The sequence below is a fragment of the Crinia signifera genome, chromosome 9 (assembly GCF_055691185.1).
Source record: "Crinia signifera chromosome 9, ASM5569118v1, whole genome shotgun sequence".
NCBI classification, from domain to species: Eukaryota; Metazoa; Chordata; class Amphibia; order Anura; family Myobatrachidae; genus Crinia; species Crinia signifera.
This window is the reverse complement of record NC_139225.1, coordinates 84,587,325-84,607,279: the sequence shown is the minus strand read 5'-3', so window position 1 is coordinate 84,607,279 and position 19,955 is coordinate 84,587,325. Positions and strand designations below refer to the sequence as shown.

Sequence of the window (19,955 nt, the reverse complement as noted above, 5' to 3'; positions counted from 1 at the left end):
AGTGGGGATAACTTTTTTTTGCTTTTACTTATCCTAGTGATTTTGAGATTGTTTTCTCGTGACACATTGTACTTCAAATTAGTGGTAAATTTGGGTCGATACAGTCTGTGTTTTTTTGTGAAAAATACCAAAATATCGTGAAAAAATGGAAAATTTAGCAATATGCAAAATGTTAAATTTTCTGCTTGTGAGACAAATAATCATACCACTCAAAATAGTTAATAACTAACATAGACCAGGGCTCGACAAATCCCGGTCGCCAGGTCGCCACGGCGACCAGATTCTGCTTCCTGGCGACCAGATTTTTTTTTATGGAGGAAGCAGAATCTGGTCGTGGCAGCCCGGCCTTCCCCATACACAGCCCACCGCAGCAGCCTGGCCTCCCCCGCGCACAAACCCCAGCAGGCAGCAGCACGGCCTCCCCCGCACACAAGCCCCAGCAGGCAGCAGTCCGGCCACCCCCGCACACAAGCCCCAGCAGGCAGCAGTCCGGCCACCCCCGCACACAAGCCCCAGCAGGCAGCAGTCCGGCCACCCCCGCACACAAGCCCCAGCAGGCAGCAGTCCGGCCACCCCCGCAGTGCCGCACACAAGCCCCAGCAGGCAGCAGTCCGGCCACCCCCGCACGGCGGCGCACACAAGTCCAGTTTTTAAGTTTCTAATGTGCCCTCCCCGGAGAGCTGCCACGCTGCCTCTGTTCAACAGAGACCTCAGCGGTGTTTCAGCGCAGTGGAGGAATTGCTGACAGCCGCTCTCAGCAGAGGGAGAGGTGGCGTGTCAGCATAGTTAACAGCGACTGTTAGCGCTTACAGGTGCTCCCTGCTGTGCTGACATGCCACTGATCACCTCTGCTGAGAGTGGCTCACTAGGACAGGACATCGGCATCGGCTCTTGCTGGCTGTAGGGTGCCCCTTCCGAGCAGCCTGGGGCGCGGGGGACGCACAGCCGGCTTATGGGCTGGCACCATATTTTAAATGGCAGTCGGGGTCCATTGGAGGGAGAAGCTTGAGCCCTGCTTCTCCCCTCATAAGAGGCCTGCCAGGGCAGTGGGTATTATTTGGGTGTTATCCATGGGACTGCTGGGGGGCATTATATCCAAGGCACTGCTTGGGGGCATTATATCCATGGCACTGCTGGGGGGCATTTTGTCTGTATCACTATTGGCGGCATGGCATTACTGGGGGCACTTTTTCTATGGCACTCCTGGGGAGGGATTGTAAATGTGTTGCCAGTTCAAATGCCCTCCCAATTGAAAAAATGTGCCCTGCTTGGTGATTACAACCCTGCCCTAAAAAAAAAATCCTATAGTGAACACTACAAGCCCCAGCAGGCGGCCTCCCTTGCACACAGCCCCAGCAGGTAGCATCCTGGCCTCCAGTGCACACAGCCGCAGCAGCCCAGTTATCCCCACACAGAGCCGCAGCAGGTCCAGCTCCTCCTTCCACTGCGAAGCCACCATGTACCCGGCTGCTGCTACCACTTACCCCCAGCCGCTGATGGAGCAGGGAGACTTCCTTTCCCTGGTGACCAGCAGCTGCTCAGCCGAAGCCCCGTGGGCTGAAGGGAGAGACCTGACCACTCCAATATAGCACACCTCCAGCCTTAACTACAGCCTACTACAGGCCTGCCCCAGGGAAGGCGAGGCCAGGGGGCACCCACAGTGGCACCCATAGAAACAAGAATTTACCCCTGGCAGAGCATGTTAACCTATGGCATCAAGCATTAAACCCATATCAATGAGCATGTAGGTAAGTGGAACTTATGTGGCATAATATGTAATTACGGCATATGGTATTATACGTAATAGGCATTAGTGTGTGGCATATTGTGTAATGAGCATTAGGATGTTTGGTATAAATGTGTAATGGACATTACGACGTGTGGTATATGTAATGGTCATTATGGCATGTATAGATGTAATGGGCATTATGGCGTGTGTACATGTAATGTAATGGACATTATGGCGTATGCAATTTTTTTTTTACGGTGCACGGCTTTGGCACGCACTGTCTCTGTTATTAGTATATCTGGCTCCTACATTTCCATCCTGGCTCCTAGATTTTATAGAAATTTGTCGAGCCCTGACATAGACCATATGTCTACTTTATGTTTCCATCATTATTTCAACTTCCTTTTAATTTTTTTGGACACTAGGAGGCTTACAATATGAATAGCAAATTCTCAAATTTTCAAGAAAATTTCAAACACTGATTTTTTTAGGGACCAGTTCAGTTCTGATGTGACTTTGAGGGACTTGTATGTGAGACACCCCCATAAATGATGCCATTTCAAAAACTGCACCCCTCACAGTATTCAAAACAGCATTTTGGAAGTTTGTTAACCCTTTAGGTGTTTCACAGGAATTAAAACAAAGTGTAGGTGAAATTTCAAAATTTCTTTTTTTTTGCAGAGTTTCAATTTTAATACATTTTTCTAACGAATACAGTAGATTTTACTAGAGAAATGTGACTAAAAATTGATTCCCCCAATTCCTTTGTTTTCAAAAATATCCTATATGTGGCCCTAGTGTGCACGTTGACCAAACCACAGGCTTCTTAATAGAAGGAGCACCTACTTGATTTTGGAGCCTCCTTTTTATGAGATTTTTTTTTAGGCACCATGTAGGTTTCTAGGCACCATAAGTGCTAAAAGTTAGGAACCTCCCCCACAAGTCACCCCATTTTGCAATCTACACCCCTCAGGGAATTCATCTAGGGGTATAGTGTACATTTCAAACCCCCAGGGGTTTCACCAATTTTGGTACAACTGGGATGTGAAAATGGAAAATTACATTTTTTTACACAAACATGCAGTTCTGGCTCAAAATTTTTCATTTTCACAAGGAATGAAGGAGACAAAGCACCCCAAAATCTGTGCCCCAATTTCTCCCGAGTACGGCAATGCCTCACATGTGACCAAAAAATACCAGTTGGGTGCATGGCAGGACTCAGAAGGGAAGGAGTGTTTTTTGGATTTTGCAGCACAGATTTTGGTGGAATGAATGGTGGGTGCTATGTTGCACCAATACAGTGGAACCCCCCCACAAGTCACCCCATTTTGCAAAGTACACCCCTCAGGGAATTCATCTAGGGGTATAGTGTACATTTCAAACCCCCAGGGGTTTCACCAATTTTGATACAACTGGGCAGTGAAAATGAAAAATTACATTTTTTTACACAAAAATGCAGTTCTGGCTCAAAATTTTTCATTTTCACAAGGAATGAAGGAGACAAAGCACCCCAAAGTCTGTGCCCCAATTTCTCCCGAGTACGGCAATGCCTCACATGTGACCAAAAAATACCAGTTGGGCGCATGGCAGGACTCAGAAGGGAAGGAGTGATTTTGGGATTTTGGAGCACAGATTTTGGTGGAATGAATGGTGGGTGCTATGTTGCATTACCAATACAGTGGAACCCCCCCACAAGTGACCCCATTTTGCAAACTACACCCCTCAGGGAATTCATCTAGGGGTATAGTGTACATTTCAAACCCCCAGGGGTTTCACCAATTTTGATACAACTGGGCTGTGAAAATGTAAAAATTTAATTTTTCATTTTCACAGCTCAGTTGTATCAAAATTGGTGAAACCCCTGGGGGTTTGAAATGTACACTATACCCCTTGATGAATTCCCTAAAGGGTGTAGTTTGCAAAATGGGGTCACTTGTGGGGGGGTTCCACTGTATGGGTGCTTCAGGGGTCTTGCTAATGCGACATAGCACCCACCATTCATTCCACCACCAAAAATCACTCCTTCCCTTCTGAGTCCTGCCATGCACCCAACTGGTATTTTTTGGTCACATATGAGGCATTGCCGTACTCGGGAGAAATTGGGGCACAGATTTAGGGGTGCTTTGTCTCCTTCATTCCTTGTGAAAACGAAAAATTTTGAGCCAGTACTGCATTTTTGTGTAAAAAATTAAATTTTTTTACACAAAAATGCAGATCTGGCTCAAAAGTTTTCATTTTCACAAGGAATGAAGGAGACAAAGCACCCCCAAAATCTGTGCCCCAATTTCTCCCGAGTACGGCAATGCCTCATATGTGACCAAAAAATACCAGTTGGGTGCATGGCAGGACTCAGAAGGGAAGGAGTGATATTTGGTGGTGGAATGAATGGTGGGGGAGGGGGGCTGGCGCTGCGACTGGTGGGGGGTGGGAGGGGTGCTGGCGCTTCGGCTACCGGGTGGGAGGGAGGGGGGGCTGCCGGGTGGGAGGGGGGGGGCTGGCGATCGGTGGTGATCGGTGCTGTACTTAACAGCACCGATCACCACCGATCACTGTGTTACCGAGCGGCTTAGCCGCCGGTAACACAGAAAACGCTGCAATTGGCTGTTCACATATGAACAGCCAATCGCAGCGATCGGCGGCGAGGGGGGATGTCTGCTGTCAGGGACAGCAGACATCTCCAAACTGTCACCGCGTCTATAGACGCGGTGCCAGTTCAAAGCCATGACGTATATATACGTCAACGGTCGGGAAGTACCTCCCGACCATGACGTATATATACGTCATATGTCTGGAATATCTATCTGTCTATATATATACATATATACACATACATATATATATATATATATATATACACATACATATATACATATGTATATATATACATATATATATATATATATATATATGTGTATATATATATATATATATATATATATATATATATATATATATATATACACATATATATATACATACATATATATATATATATATATATATATATATGATTTCATTTTATACATTTTTAAGTTTTTTACATGCGGGGGGGGTTGGAGCTGGGGGGGAGCGCTGCGGCTGCTTCCTGATGACAGTGACAGGGAGCGAGGTAGGGGGAGCGGCTGCCGGAGGGAGCGCAGCTGCCGGGCGGGTGGGAGGGAGGGAGAGCGGCTGCCGGGCGGGTGGGAGGGAGAGCTGCGGATCGGTGGTGATCGGTGCCAGCACCGATCACCGCCGATCCCTGTGTTACCGAGCGGCTTAGCCGCCGGTAACACAGAAATAGCTGTGATTGGCTGTTCACATTTGAACAGCCAATCACAGCGATCGCCGACCGGTGGGGGCATCCCTGCCCCCCCCGGGCGGCGAGGGGGGATGTCTGCTGTCAGGGACAGCAGACATCACCTAACTGTCACTGCGTCTCTATCACCGCGTCCCCTGCCGTGACGCGGCGGCCCGGGCACGCCCCCCGCCGTGATGCGGCGGCCCGGGCACGCCCCCCGCCGTGACGTCGGCGTGCCCGGTCCGCCAAACCAGCGCCCTGCCCCCCATAATTCCTAGGGGGAACACTAGTATGTATGTTTTTATGAAACATGCTACAACAGGCTGATCAAAAATATTATAAGGATGATACTGAGGTCAGGATTACATAGTACGGTCGACATACATAATATCAACAAGTTAAACACATTATGGCAATGTTGACATTGTGAACGTCAAACCAATTCACCACACCCATGCTAAGTGGCATATAAACATCTATGGAGACATTATAGAACACACATTGTAAGCATTAGTTAGCATCCCTACTAAAGGGGAGAACGTTAGGTCAGAGCAAAAATATCCACAAAGGTGTTATGAACCAATTGGTGGATCATTCAGGAAAAGTCTGGTTTCATACCATAGTATGGATTTAAAGCATTTTTTTAATATGTACTTTCATTTTGAAAGGAAGGCTATCAATTAAACTCTTCCATATTGAACAAAAATAATGGTTTCCTAATCTGTACGCAAAGTGATTTCTACTAATTTATATAGAAAGAGTAGGAGCAGAGTTATGGATCCATTGCCATCTTTCAGATTATTCATATGTCCTATCTACTATTATACAAATTTTTTTTTAAACACATTCTCTTCCTATTAGGATGGTATTATCCCCTTATATTTGAACACTTTTTGAATTGATCACTACACCATTAGCATAAATTCACCACAATCAACACAAAATGTAACAATGCCCATTGCAGGCAGGGAAACCTCAGAGAGCGATGCAATTTCTTTTTTAGGAATTCAATTGTTGCTCTGATCTGACACATTAAGGGATCACAAGAGATAGGCAGCACCAAAAACCCAACCAAACAATTCTTTGAATGCAATGTTACCCACCTCATCAGTGAAAGCCTGAAGGATTCACTGTTCTGTATTGATTAATCAACCTTCACACAGGCCACACAAGACACTCTAAGGATCATGGTTCTTATGTGTGTGAGCAATTGTGCTCACCTCTAAAATGCATGGAAGTGCAGGCATCCATCAGAGAGATGCTGAAGCGGTCTTGCACAGTTCATATGTCGAAGGTGTAACAAGTTGAAACATCTGTAATTTCTAGATGTAGCAAGGCCGCTTCTCCTACCTGCCACCTCATGTTTTGGCCATCCCTGCCATGCTCCCTTCCTGACTTCAGGCCTCCTTGCCTGCACCTCACCTGTCCGTCTCTTCCTCCATCAAGACTGTAAGCTCTTGAAGCAGGGCCCTCACACTTCGTTACAGAGGTCATACACAGACATCTCCTTTGCTTCCTTACATCTTAGCTGTATTGTGTACTAAGAATTATGGTGCTAATGATTTCTCATGCTTTGTTTTAGTTTTTCAGTTAAAGTAATTTTAAGTTGTGTGTGTGTACCCTGGGTTGATCTAATGTGTGCATTATGTACAGCACTACACACTTGTGGCGCCATATAAATACAATTAAATAATAATAATAGCTGACAAGTATAGATAGGTCTCTTGTTGCATACTGGCAGGATGTAGGCTTTATTATTCAATGTAGACTTAAGACCTGTACACATGCATCGATTTTTCCAGATTTTCAATTAGATTTTGCTTCTAGAATCAAAATCAAATCGAATCCTAAAGGTAATTGAATGGTTTTTGTGTCACTTTCGATCTGCATTCAATTCGATGCGCGCTCCCGTTTTCACAAAATAGAACAGAAAAATCTAATGTGCAGCCAAGGAAATATTGAATTTGATCTAGTAAATCAAATGTGTACAATGTACTTTCAATGTATATCGAAATCTATATCAAATTCGATATCTAATGCAAAAGTACAGATCTAATGCCAGATCTAATAGAAAATCGTATCGAACATCGAATCAAAAGCAAAATCGAAGCGTGTACAGGGCTTTACTCTAAATGCTGTGGCGAGAAGTAGTTTTATCAGAATTGAACATTGAGCAGGAACTACATGTAACTCTGACAAGATATCTGTAATACACATGTGCAGCAAGACAACCTACTCATTGAAGCCTTTCCTAATTGAAAGCTCGAAAGAAGCCTTTTGGAGAAATTGCCTCTCTGTAATTCACTCAATAGGCTCAAGAGGATGGTGAGCATTCATGCTCATCCACAATACTTACCAGCTTTCAATCCAGGTCACAGTAGTGTGGTTTGTAGGAGTCAATTTAATTAGACAACACTTTAGATGGGAGATCGTGCGCGATTAAACATTTGAATCCAGTCCCATATTTTTAAGACCTTTCCCTAATGAGATATATAAACTGAGAACTCCTAAAAGCACAGTACCACAACTAGATATACGTCCTTGCTGGGACTTAACAGAGCAACTAATCACTCCCCATGACAGAGCAAATTCATTGCAGGCCTAGGGCAATCTCTTGGCCTTATTGGCAAGATGTAAAGTGGCCCCCGGATTAAAAGGGGCCATGGCTGACAAACATCCCCCAAATGAACTGAATAGCTGATAGAAGCCTTGAAGCCATGAGGCAGCCGCACACACAAGTCTTCAGGAATCACCGCTGAAACAGGAGAAACATTCACCCCCCAACCCCAACAGCAGTCTCCAGCAGAACCCGGTCAGAGAGAGAAAATTCTCCATGCCGTAACCAATATTACGCACCCACCCAGCAAATGGAGGGAAACCCAACAGTCCTCCCGCCACCACTCAAACCGCTGCCCACCTCCCCCGGATTTTTTTACATGCAATAAATCACATACGCTTTATTGCATGTAAATATGACAAAAGCCAAATTGTAAGATAGCCTTCTGGAGAGCTCAAGAGCAAACTGGTTGTACTTGTCCTTAGGACAAGTCAGACTAGTGTATGGGGGGGCCTTTAGGTTCGTTGTCTTACAATGAACGAATTTGAATTGGGAGTAATAATGTGTGACTACAGATGATGCTGGGCACCACCTCTTTGCATTGCTTTGCCCAGTGGCCTGCACTGCTGTTGAATGGCCCTGTGCATCCCAGCAAGGCAAAATCACAATGCAACGTAGTTGAAATCATGAGCAAACCACTCAGGAATCATGGGCAAGTGCCATGCTGCTACTTCCCCCTTGATACAATTTACTGATGACACTTTTCTACTGCAATTCACATCACGTTAGACAATATTATAAATACATCACATAGGGAGGAATTCCATTACTGCCTAACGGATTTGCCTATCTGAATCCGCCCAACACCCGCCACACTTTACGGCACCCGGATCTTGTTTAAATGTGTTCACTACCCCATCGGGTAGCAAAAGCTTTTGAGGCCCCAATACCTAACAATATACGGTACTTATATGTTACCTGGGCGCCCACTGTCCATGTCGGCATGGAGTTGATTTTATGTATTGTGGCGAGCGCAGCGAGCCACCAAGCCCGAAGCATGGCGAGCCCCGCGAGGGGACGAGTAAAACTAAGCAAATACCTTAGTGGGCGCCCAACTAACATATAAGTACCCAATAAACTAATGGTTTTTCATGTGCAACAATACAATTCCTCACCCTGTATGTCTGTGTGGGATTACTGTCCTTGCTTATCGGTATGACATTTAATACCTGGAATAATAAAACATTCCCACCAGCATTCATACTTAGCACTCTCCATCTATTTTTTTGACAATTCTAAAAAGGGGGGTCAATGTTATTCTCCACACTGTGAATGCACCGTTAAGAGATAGCTCCCGGAGCTATTCTAACCAGTGCTTTGCATAGTGAAGAATGGTGATGGTCACAAGTGTTTAGTAACAAGTACTTTCATTCTCTGACTTAAGTACCCTCCGGCAATGCGTTTTGCCTCCACAAAACAGCCACCATCTTAAAAAGTCAGACTCTGATCACTGTACACCAGCCAAATGATGGCCTTGTGTAACTGGCAACTTCTCAGAGGGGGTTTCAAAAATTGGTGATTTCAGAGGTTTATCATAAAATCGATAATTCACTCATCAACCACTCCAAAATAGTGATTTATTCTATAATTAAGTTATTGTTGTATGGCAATACTGAAAAATAATTTATCTTATTATATCTCACACATATTAAACATTTCTCTACAGAGATTTCATTATAGCAGTATCTTCCCAAGTGGAGCATACAATCTATAAGGTTGAATCAAACACAGAGCTGTGAATAGTGGTGGGAGGGAGCTCCCAGAGAGGTACAGATCAGTGCAATGTTATGTCCAGGAATGTTTGTATTTGCAGGTGTTTAGTTGCCCTTGGCGACCAAATGCTGCTTCCTGGTGACCAGATTTTTTTTGGAGGAAGCAGAATCTGGTTGTCACCGGGTGCACTTGTAGGTCCACCGCACCTATTTCATAACTGGAGCCGGCATCGCTAACCAGCACTTCAGCACCAGCAGCCCAGCCTGCCCCGCACAAAGCCCGGCCAACCCTGCAGTGTACCCAGCTGCTGTCACCACTAACCATCTGAGCAGGGAGACTTCCTTGCCCTGGTGACCAGCAGCTACCCAGCTGGAGCTCCAGGGGCTGGAGGAAGGGATCCGACCACTCCAATAGCATACTTCCAGTCTTAACTACAGCCTACTGCAGGCCTGCCCCAGGGACAGTGAGGCAGGGGGCTCAAACCACGGCACCCCCTGGAAGTGTAGGAACTACAGTGAGGAGGTGAATGGGTGAGTGATGGTGCCGCACACATCAGCAGCTAGCTGTGATATCTGAGCCATTCACATGGGGGTCTTGCTTACTCTCTGCTGCTATAGACAGGTGATATGGGCCAGGTCACCCGGCAGACACACAGGTGTACTCACTCCCTCACACACTGCCCAGGTCACCCGGCAGACACACAGGTGTACTCACTCCCTCACACACTTCCCAGGTCACCCGGCAGACACACAGGTGTACTCACTCCCTCACACACTTCCCAGGTCACCCGGCAGACACACAGGTGTACTCACTCCCTCACACACTTCCCAGGTCACCCGGCAGACACACAGGTGTACTCACTCCCTCACACACTTCCCAGGTCACCCGGCAGACACACAGGTGTACTCACTCCCTCACACACTTCCCAGGTCACCCGGCAGACACACAGGTGTACTCACTCCCTCACACACTTCCCAGGTCACCCGGCAGACACACAGGTGTACTCACTCCCTCACACACTTCCCAGGTCACCCGGCAGACACACAGGTGTACTCACTCCCTCACACACTTCCCAGGTCACCCGGCAGACACACAGGTGTACTCACTCCCTCACACACTTCCCAGGTCACCCGGCAGACACACAGGTGTACTCATTACTCACCTACACACTTTACAGGTCACTCGGCAGACACACAAGTGTACTCATTACTCACCTACACACTTTACAGGTCAACCGGTGTTTTCCCCTTAAGACTCCAAATTTCAGGCATTATAATACTGTATAGATCTAGCTAAAACACCAAAGTCAAGACATGAAAATGCAAAGAATGTATTAAACATCTGAGAATTATTAGCGTTCATCCAAGGGAACAATACTATTTCTGACTTTACAACTCTCAAAAAAACTACTATTCTTGATGTACCAGATGTTGGGACTGCCCAGTTTATTAAACAAAAAGGAAGCTTCAAATCATTTCATCAGTTTTAAGTCTCTAATGAGAATTTTTTTTTATTTTTTTTTTAAGCTACTACTTTGCCAAGAGCAGTGACCTGTAATAAATATCAAGTCATTATTTTTCTCTGTATAACCAATATCAAATCTCCATTAGTACATATAAACTGTGTCTTTATGTAGCACAAAAAAACCTTTCACAGGACATGGGGGCTTATGATATAGCTGTCTGAATTTTGCAAGTGGCAATCATTTAAAACTATTTTGGATTTGCCTTTTAAAATATTGCTGCTTTAAAAATACAGACTCACTGGAATTTCTAGAGCTTGTAGTTTGCAAGCTACGTACTACATAAGCGGTTTGAACATATGGGGTTAAATATATTTTTCAGTATACCCAAGTGGCCTGGCTCAATCTGTATTGTGCCTAAATTGTGAAGACATTATTCGGTTCAGAAACAACCAGCAATACAAATTAAAACTCAAAGCACAATCATTGGCCGAATGTGCAAACTTGGCCCCCGGCAACAGACATTCATATCATACTACACGCCAGGGGTGTGTTGTGCCCTTTTACAACAGCACATTGAGCCCCTAACATCAAAAGTTTTTGCCTTTAACCCATATAGGTGGCCAGTAAAACTTGCACAGTACTGAATGTAGCAGATGAATGAGGCGCTAGCATCTCAAGAAATGTTATTTTCCCTAATACACTCTGCATATTTTAAACCTTTAATGTCAGTTCCATTGTATATGGCCAATATGTGCACATCCAGGCACTGAGGGAATGCACCGAATTGAATTTCCTCCATCAAGAGTATGGAGGAGTGTGTGCAAAAGGTTATATTTTAACACAGGGCTCGACAAATTTCTTTAAAATCTAGGAGCCAGGGTGAAACTGTAGGAGCCAGACAAACTTAAAACAGGCACATTGCGAGCTGAAGGTGCACGGCAAAGTTTTACACCACAATGCTGATTACACGCTATATCACACGCCATAATACCCATGCATATTTTACCACATGCTACAATGCCCATTACATGTTATGCCAAACACTGTAATGCCCATTACATATAATACCACACAATGTAATGCCTATTACATATTATGCCACATAAGTGCTTCTTACCTACATGCTCGTTGCTATGGGTTTCTTGCTTGATGTCAGGTAGGGGCTAGGGATGGCCATCGACCATGCAAAATAATCGATGGTTTATGGCTGATGCTAAATACTTTTGCCATCGATCGGGGAGAACCAGATGGTTTCCCTCCATCGATGGCACAGCAAAATTATGCTGCATAGCTCCTCCCCCCTACACCCATGAAGTCCCGCCACTGTTTTGATTGGCCCACAGGCCAATTAGTCAAATACAATGGATGACTATCAATATGTAAAAATATTGATGGTCATCCATTGCATAGTTTAGCACTATCGATGGCCAGCTGCACTATTGCCATCGATGGCAATGGCAAAGATGGCCATCCCTAGTAGGGGCATATCCAGAAAAAAAAAAGACAAAATACATTAGAGGGCAAGGGGGTGGTTAGTGATGCCAGGGAGAGAGAGGAAGAGGGAGGAGTGGAGAGAGAGAGGGGGACAGAGAAGTCCAGAGGGGAGAGAGAGAGAGAATGAGAGCAGAAGAGGGAAGAGAGAGAATAGTGGAAGGAAGAGAGAGGAGCACGGAGAGAGACCTGCATCACTGTATACACTGCCAGTACACCTATGACAGTGTTCCTCGGGACACCCCCCCCCCCTTTTTTCAAAATATAAGCACATGGGAAGATCTCATTCTTACTGTAAGAGTCTGAAGGATATGCTGCCAGATCAGTAGTAGTAGCAGTGCTGGGAAAGGCCTCGTAGAACAGCAGAAAAGAGAGACCCCCTCCCTCTCCACAAATAATCCTGGGCTGCTTCGCGCCGTGACCCCTCCCCACCCACCCCCACCCCTTTTGCCCCAGCCTAGAGCAGGGGGTCCCGGTAGAGCGGTGGACAACTCACCCGGCTGTTGCTATATCAGAGCAGATCCGCGACGCAGATATTTCAAACTCGGCAGCTGGGTGTGTGGTTCACTGCTCTGCCCGGCTGCTGGTCGCAAAGCTGGTCGCCAGGAAGCAGATTCTGGTCGCCGTGGTGACCTTGCCCCTGGATTTTGTTGAGCCTTGCTTTTACGCAGTTTGACCAAACTGAAAATTAATCCCAACCCTGAATGAACCACTATAGCAGCAAATTGTGGGAATCTCAAAAATAGCTTCAAGAACTTAAAATGAACCATCAATATATCAAAGGGGTTTAGGATAGAGCCTAGTAATTTAAGGGGGTTTCACATATCGGCAGTTTTTCACCGATAATAGGTTGAATTTACATTTTATCTATTCAATCTAGCCAACCGTCGGAAATTTTCTGATGGTTGGACAGGCCGTGAATAGTCGAAAACAGCTTTAGAGAACGGATACAAATTCAACAATTTAGCAGCGGCTTTTGCCAATGCAGAATAGGTTTTTAAAAAGGTCAAATTCACAGCTGTTTTCACAGATCTGTGGCCGCATTGAATAGATGGGAGCCGATAATTTGTGCCTGTCAGAAACATCGGCACATATTGAATTTCCCCCCTTAAACATAAATTTACTGGTATTTTACGCATTGTAGTAAAACGTAGCACATTGTAAATTTGCTTTAAGCTGCATACACACTATGTAATTCGCTCCCAAAGCGAAATTAGAACGATATTGTCAGGACTGCCAGGCGAACAATATAGTGCATGCTCACTGAATCATTAAGTGAATCATACATGTAGTTGTTGACGATATGGTCAAATTGAGCTGCAAGAACAGATCATGGGTGAATGGCTTATTGGAACTCACTCACCCCTCATCTGGGAAGAGACAATTGCCCCTAATTAATTTCACCCCTAAGAGAACTCTCTCCTCACATCATGCAGTACAAGGCAAAAGTGCCATAATTCAGAAATGTTATTAAATCAGTGATGTCCAAATACCAATGGTTGGATTATCACACAGTAACACAGTATACATTCTACTAGAAGACTTACAATATTTTGTTTTTTTATTTGAGGAAAATGTTAAAAGGACCTTTAAGCGATACATTCCTGTCTATGTACTTAAGCCCTGTTACATTTTAATTCTTGTTCTGTAGTAAAAGGACCAAATGTGGATGTAGAGAAGAACCTTTATAGCTTTGCCCCATGGGGAAATGCAATTGTTTATATGCTCCCAATGTCTCATCTAAAGTGCGGAAAATCAGGGGGGGGTGGAAATATAATGCTTTCTTTTGAATGGGCTGATCGCTCCCAGCAGTGCAGAGTTTAGCCAAGCTAAAGTGCTGGGCATGATGCGAAGAGTCCTTTGGGCACACTTTCTACAAGTTTCTGCACAGGGGCTGAGAGCAGAAATGCCAATGTTAAGCACCCTGCACCTACAAAAAAAAAATATTTCTCCCCCCCCCCCCCTTGCCTCAAGTGCATAGTGAGCTAAACGTTCATCAGTGTTAATGTGCTGTTCTCAGTATTGTATCAAAACTCCTTCAGATAGTCCAAATTAGACGAAATACTCTCAACAACTATACCCCACTCCAATTAAAGTGGACACTAGACAAATTCAATAAAATAGAAAAAGTTATTTTAGCAATCAAAGTATAGAAGTTTAAATAAAAGATAGGTTAATAAGTGTAAATCAAACATTTCTGTACTGTATCAACAGCTAAAGTAGAATTTTTCCCATTTTTGTTCAAAGGACCCCACACACTAAAACGATTTTTTTGGCCGATTGTCCGATTTCTGACCGATATATCGAACGATTGGTCGGAATTCAGACAAAAAAATCCTTCTAGTGTGTGGGGGCCTTTAGATCTTACAGGGGTTGATTCAATTCAACGTGCAGTGAATAACGCCTGGGGCACTTAAGTCAGAGAATGCCAGTTCTCATGACTAAACACCCTGTTTAACCCTTTGAGTGCCAACATCTGTGAGAGACGTGCAAAATATCTGCATCGCTCACATTTGTTAAATAAATTCAAATATAAAATGTGTAAAAGAAATAAAAAAAAAAGATATTTCCTATATAAAGTAAACATAACAGGTCATTATGATTAATAGAAAGGTTTGCTAGGCAATTTTCACATCGATTGAGAAATTCACTTGGTTAAGCCACAAGTAACAGAATTTTACTACTAAAGGTGCCCATACACTAATACAAATCGGATGTGTTTGACATCCCATCCAACCTCATGCGCATCGGTTAAGACTCTAGAGATTGAACCGCCTGCACATAAAATCTATTGGAACGGACCGCCCAGCAGTGGTATACGGTCATTAGGTCGACATGTAGGAAGGTCGACATGGGGTTTTGTTTGAGCCGACATGGTATTTCATGCCCTACCATCCACTAGGGCGTGTTGTGAAAATAAATAGTGTGCCGAGTGTAGCGAGGCACCGATCCCGAAGCATGGCGAGCGCAGCTAGCGATATGAGGGGACACAGTGTACTCTAACCTGTGTTCATGTCAACATTCGGGTCAGAAAACCGTGAAAAAAACCCATGTCAACCTTTTGACCTCACCCATGTCGACCTAATGACCGTCGACCAACTTCCTGGTGACCAACTGATCCACACCCCAGCAGCACATTGCAGGTGCTTTTTAGTCCCTACAATGTGTGTGCCAGCGGTGCACCTATGTGCAGGGGTGGGTAGCGGTGAACAGCAGATGCCGGTCACTGCTACCGGGCTCTCCTGCCCCCCCCCACTGCTACAGCTCCCCAGGAGTTTTGCATGCGATTTATTGCATGTACAAATGGCATGGGAGCCTTTAAGCACTCTACCACACTAAATATAAGCAAAAAGATAAAATTATAAAACAACATCGACGACCTAGTTTTGTTGGATCTCTGAGCAGGAATCCATTAGTTGGACTTCACAGCAGCACGCTTATTAGAATAGCTGCTCCCTCACTCTATTCAGTGTGGTGAAATTAATCCACCCCAGTGTGGTTACAATGCTTATTACGGTATATTGTCAGCAAATGTCACATTTTGAAAATGACAGTTATACCACTATTTCAGTGGTTACTGATTTACATCAAATAATTCTATTTAGGAGAGTGCTTACACACTGAATGTTAACAGTGATCCATGCATATCTGCTGCCCTATATAAATTGCAGTAGCTCCTGTTAACAAGCTCTGAGGTTCTAAAGGAAACAGCACAAACAGGATTCAGAAAATTATTAGAGTTCCAGTTATAAAGCAATACAACATTTCTATTGACATTCCCAATATCAACATAAGACCAAGAAGAAAATGTAAACTAAGTATTTTTGCAAGTACCTGTTCCTTTGAAAAGCATACAAATGTTTTTTCTGCATGTTAATATTTACTAAATATTTCCCCTGTAATTACTTAAAAGCTCCAATAGTTATTTTGTCCTGTATTATTCATTGCATTTAGAATACAGCACTACTGACTAGAAAAGAAAATGTGTAAACTCAGCAAGCAGAAATGCAATGCTTCAGCCTACCAAAGCCAGTCACTCTGGAGGCAGAGCAGACAGGTTTACATTGAAGAGGGACAACTTGCAACCACACCCTCTGCCCCCAGCCAGCCAATGAGAGGCCACAGTAGAGGAGGGTGGCAGAGAAGAGGCCCTGGTGGTGTGGTGACGCAGTTAGGTTACCCGATCCCCCCTCCCTCTGACAACATTGGTCAGCTGCAAGCAGCACAACACAGTGAATGGGAGGGGGCTGTTTGATTGTATTCATAACCCAAGAGCAATCAAAATGAGACTATAAATATAGTAACATATGGTGTGTCAGCTGCACCTGTGTCTCCACGACACCAACATACTCCATTAAGTTGCACTGAGACAAACCTGTGCCCATTATGTTACACACAAACAGAATAATAAAATAAAAAAATGTGACCCACATATCCAAAATAAAAAATAAATAAAAAAACATGCGTAACAATACTGTAAGCAAATAGCACTGAAGTGACTGGAGGGCTTTTTAGCCGAGTCATTGAAGTTTATTGGGCGACTGGTAAAATCTCCTACAAAAGGGAAGGCTGGGGAGGGAGCCTGCTACAGGCTGTAAACAGCAAGGTGCGGCTGCTCAGGAAGGGAGTCACCGAGGAGGCCTGTCCCGTACCCCATGACTCCAAATAAGGGGGAGGTGGCTACAGGGAACTTTGGAAACCATACAAGCCTAGCAGCTCTGACTGTACAAACACATTTATAGCAGAGGTGATGAGGCATCACTCCAAGGACTAGGTTGTTTACATTTTATTCTGTAGTCTCCTACAGCACTGATGTAGTAACACCCGATTTATATATTTCTCATATTAGTAAATACAAATCTGAAAGTAACAATTGTGAAACAATTGAAAATATCCTTATCTGACAGTGTTTATACTACACATCCGGGAAGTAGACAAGACATTACATTAAATCATAACAATCATCAGCTACACAATGACATGTTACACGAGACGCCCCTGAATACAATGCCGGTGGGATAGTGGTCATACTCTGCAAGTGTTTACAAACACAGAACCCCGTCAGATTACCTGCATAGATACACACATACATCCAAACCAGACTCACACACGAGGTCAGGAGAACATACTTCCTTCCACCAAATCTCCTCTATAGTGTGTACATCCAAGTTGCCCTCTGATTTATGACCTTCTATACTAAAGAGCTCACCTTTCAGACTGCAATAACCAACAAGCTAAATTATCCCATACACTGAGACAACAGTCATGCACAGAATTTGTTAGCAGCAATATACAAACATGTGGTACTCTCATCCCACAGGAATAGTGGCAGAATACTAGGGGTACTCCCATCACACCCCTATGCCATGTAAAAGGCCTGGTCAACCTGTGGCTCTCCAGTAGTTGTGAAAATACATGCTCTGCCACAGATTTAACATTCCCTGAGAGCAAAACTATGGCATGGGACCGTGTGGCATACAAGTACAGCTGGAAAGATAGGTTGGCCAGACCTGCCATACACAGACAGGGAAAGTAATAGCATACACACTCAGGGTTCTCCAATGCCACACAGAAGAAATAGTGGCAGCATACACACTAGGGGTATTACCATCACACACAGGGACAGGAATAGTGGCAGCAACACACTGGGGTACTTACATCGCACCCCCATGCCACACACAGACAGGAATAGTGGCAGCATACACACTAGGGGTATTACCATCACACACAGGGACATGAATAGTGGCAGCAACACACTGGGGTACTTACATCGCACCCCCATGCCACACACAGACAGGAGTAGTGGCAGCATACACACTAGGGGTATTACCATCACACACAGGGACAGGAATAGTGGCAGCAACACACTGGGGTACTTACATCGCACCCCCATGCCACACACAGACAGGAATAGTGGCAGCATACACACTCATATCACATCCTCATGCCACACGCAGACAGGAATGTAGGCAGAATACACAGTTGGGGTTACTCCTATCACACCCCCATGCCACTCACAGACAGCAATAGTGGCAGCATTGCTCACCCGGGGCTGGCTCCTGTGCCGATGGCCAATACATCGGCCTTCCTCAGACAATACACGTTGTATCCCGCCGCACAGACAGCTAACAGGCAGGAGTCCTGGTGGTGGGGTCACCGGGGAGACTCACGGAGGCCGGTACTCTGGCGCCAAAACAAACCCCAAAACTGCGAGCATGGCCGGGCCGCCCCCAGGGTAACAGCAGGTCACAGCGCCCGCATCACCGCGCACACACATCCTATGTGAGCGGCCCGGGAGAGGGAGGACTGAGCGGGTAACCGGGCAGAACCCAGGAGGAAAGGCCGCGTCCTCCACACTCCCCCCTCCTCCTTCTCCCCCACCCCCGGCCGCCGCCGCTTCCCTGCTCAGGCCCAGACACCATCTTGCCTCCGTGTTCCCACCGGAAAGAAGGATGGATGGCAGCAACCACTTTTCAGCAACTCCGCCGCCAGCAGCCAGGCCGCACGGGGAAACTTCCACCAGCGTGTCCGCCATTTTATAACTTACCGCGGCTCTTGCACAGCGCGCCTCCCGGGGGAGGGCCTCGTCCCGCCGGCTGTTGTAATCCCAGGACAAGCTCCGTGCGCTGCTATGAGACGAAAGACGGGTGAGCGGTAACGCCCGGCCCCAGGTCCTCGGTCATAAAATAAATAAGAAGCGGTATGGAGGCGGCTAAGGGTCGGCTCGAGTTGTTCGCTCCTCGGCAGCTCGAAGTCGAATGAGGCGCGCAGGCGCCACCTGGCGGTCACAAGGCGCCGGCTGCCTCTTGCTGGGACACAGCGCCACCTGCCGCCCAGACCTCGGGATGAGCGATTTAACCCTCGAGCGTCCAGCAAGAAGAGCAAAAGTTCCAGCGTAGTCTTTATTACAGGCTGCTACAGTCGGTCGGTTCCCTTATACCAGCGCAGGCGCCTGGGGGTAGAAAGACCCATAGTAAGGTCATGGTACTAGACTGATGTTTGGATATTTTTCTGACCCTTCTTCGAAGTATATAACGCTGTTCGTTTTCCCTTTTCTGTTCCTCCATCTCAGGAGCCTGATGTAGACATGTTTAGGGCAGGTTATCTAGGTCCATGTTATTTAGGGGCCTGTGTGTAGTAATAAATGAAGAAGTGCTGAGATTACGGTGCTGGGACAGCAGGAAAAATCCTTTTAATGCAATAATAAGAAACGTGTAAAATTAGTTATTTATTATGGTAAAAATATAGGTACTTCCTCATCTTTGCGGCCACAGCTTATGCCAGTTACATTACCCGCTTTCAGAATAGCAGCATTGTCTGCCTGCTTCGCTTGCCACAACTTTACTAAAGGTAATAGATGGTGGCGTGGACACAGGAAGGTGGCGTGGGTTAAACTACATAAATTCTGTAGCGTAAGCTGTGGCCGCAAAGATGAGGAAGTACCAAAATATATATTGTAAAAGTTCAGACATAAGTAAACTTACAGTACATAAGTATGTATGATAGCTACCCCATACTCTATGCTCACTTCTACACCATCTCTGTCACCCATTTGTCTGCCCCTTCCCTTCACAATGTAAGCTCTCATTAGCAGGGTCCTCTCCATGGAGTAGATGTACTAAAAGTGCATACTCAATGGGTAATTTGCTGTACCGCTGAT

The 19,955-nt window shown here is 45.4% G+C and overlaps 1 protein-coding gene across 1 annotated transcript in view; it reads right to left on the bottom strand.

Moving 5' to 3' along the window:
* The window catches only part of STAG2 (STAG2 cohesin complex component), a 115,499-nt gene extending 96,429 nt beyond the window's left edge, over positions 1–19,070 (bottom strand). Inside the window, exon 1 of the mRNA XM_083159333.1 lies at positions 18,843–19,070. The gene's annotated coding sequence lies outside the window, so the exon portion shown is untranslated. The remainder of the gene's footprint in view (positions 1–18,842) is intronic.
* Positions 19,071–19,955: the final 885 nt, after the last annotated feature.